Below are 1,935 nucleotides of genomic sequence, written 5' to 3' on the forward strand. Positions count from 1 at the left end.
AGACATACACACAATAATATATGTATATATGGGAAGAAGAAAAAATTTTTTTTTTAAAAAGTGTAGATCTACGTTTACACATGTACTCTTTGATCCTTGATACTGTGTTGGACTTCGGTTTGTATCACTCTAGAGCAATATTAAGATTGTTGAATTTTTACATTTGTTGACAAAATGAGATCATTAATCATTACAATGTGGAACATACAAGGTATTAATTCATCCAGTTTTGGTTACAAAACCCGAACCTCAGATTTTAGAAAAAACATATCAGACATGGACATAATAATATTACAGGAAACATGGCGCAGAACTGATGAAGTCACTCTTTGTCCCCCAGGATACTGTGAAATATTTTTATCCTCTAGAAAACATGAAAAAATCACACGTGGAAGAGATTCAGGGGGCATCATTATCTGGCACAAACAAGAAATTGACAAATACATCCAAACAATTAAAAAAGAAGAATCACATATATGGCTCAAAATCAACAAGCACCTTACCCAAACCACTAAAGATGTTTTCTTATGCGCTCTCTATATTCCTCCTTCTGAATCCCCATACTATAGTGAGGACATCTTTGAATCTCTCCACAGTCAAATTAACCACTTCCAGGCCCAGGGAAGTGTGTTGATCTGTGGGGATCTAAATGCCAGGACAGGATCTCTTCCATCCTCCTGTTGTTAATGTTGTTCTTCTTTGTATCTGTTGTTGAATGCCGCGCACAAATGACGTCACTGTCGACCGGCTTATGTCACTTCTTAGTACATACTCCTGGTGCGAATGCAACCCTTTAAATGGTACTGGAAAATAGTTCGCGCAAAATCGTCCCAGTACTTTAGTACTGTACATTTAGTTCTGGAACTAAAGCGGTGCGAAAGGGCCTAATGTGGAATATACAAGGTATTAATTCATCCAGTTTTGGTTACAAAACCCGAACCTCAGATTTTAGAAAAAACATATCAGACATGGACATAATAATATTACAGGAAACATGGCACAGAACTGTTGAAGTCACTCTTTGTCCCCCAGGATACTGTGAAATATTTTTATCCTCTAGAAAACATGAAAAAATCACACGTGGAAGAGATTCAGGGGGCATCATTATCTGGCACAAACAAGAAATTGACAAATACATCCAAACAATTAAAAAAGAAGAATCACATATATGGCTCAAAATCAACAAGCACCTTACCCAAACCACAATTTTTGGACAAAACATTGTAAACTTCCCAAGAAATAACTCTGATGACAAAGTGAATAGAAACGGGAAGCTTCTGATGGAGCTCTGTCGAAGCCTCGGTCTGTACCTCGTCAATGGCAGGGTGAAAGGTGACTCTCTTGGAAGGTACACCTACAGTTCATTTCATGGTTGCTCAACTGTTGATTACATGATCACAGATTTAGATCCATTCTCTTTCAGAGCATTCACAGTCAAACCACTAACACCCTTATCAGACCACAGTCAAATTACTGTTTACCTAAAGAGGACAACAAATACCAACATACATTCACAGCCCAGTAAGCTGTACAACATTAGAGAGAACTACAGATGGGCACAAAACAGCACAGAAAAATATGTGACAGCAACTGGCCAAATAATGATCTTTAAAAAAGCATCATATTTACTTTAACTGTAAAATATGATTTTTCAAATTGTAAATGAAAGATTATTGGAGTATGTTTTACAAGAAAATACAATTTACAGTACTAATACTAATTATGAAGACTTTCTACTTCAGATGTTTATTTCAATATGTTACTTGCGGTTTCTTTGTAGTGATTTGTGAAATTTCATAGCAATTTCATTTTTTTTTTCCAGTATATTGTTTAATAAAACCCAAATAACATTACTATGTCAGTTTGGATTTGTTTGCATATTCATGAAGGACACTTATAAAACTATATATATATATATATATATATATATATATA

This window comes from Sinocyclocheilus grahami, unplaced genomic scaffold, assembly GCF_001515645.1.
Source record: "Sinocyclocheilus grahami isolate Dianchi unplaced genomic scaffold, SAMN03320097.WGS_v1.1 scaffold1608.1, whole genome shotgun sequence".
In the NCBI taxonomy this organism is placed as follows: domain Eukaryota; kingdom Metazoa; phylum Chordata; class Actinopteri; order Cypriniformes; family Cyprinidae; genus Sinocyclocheilus; species Sinocyclocheilus grahami.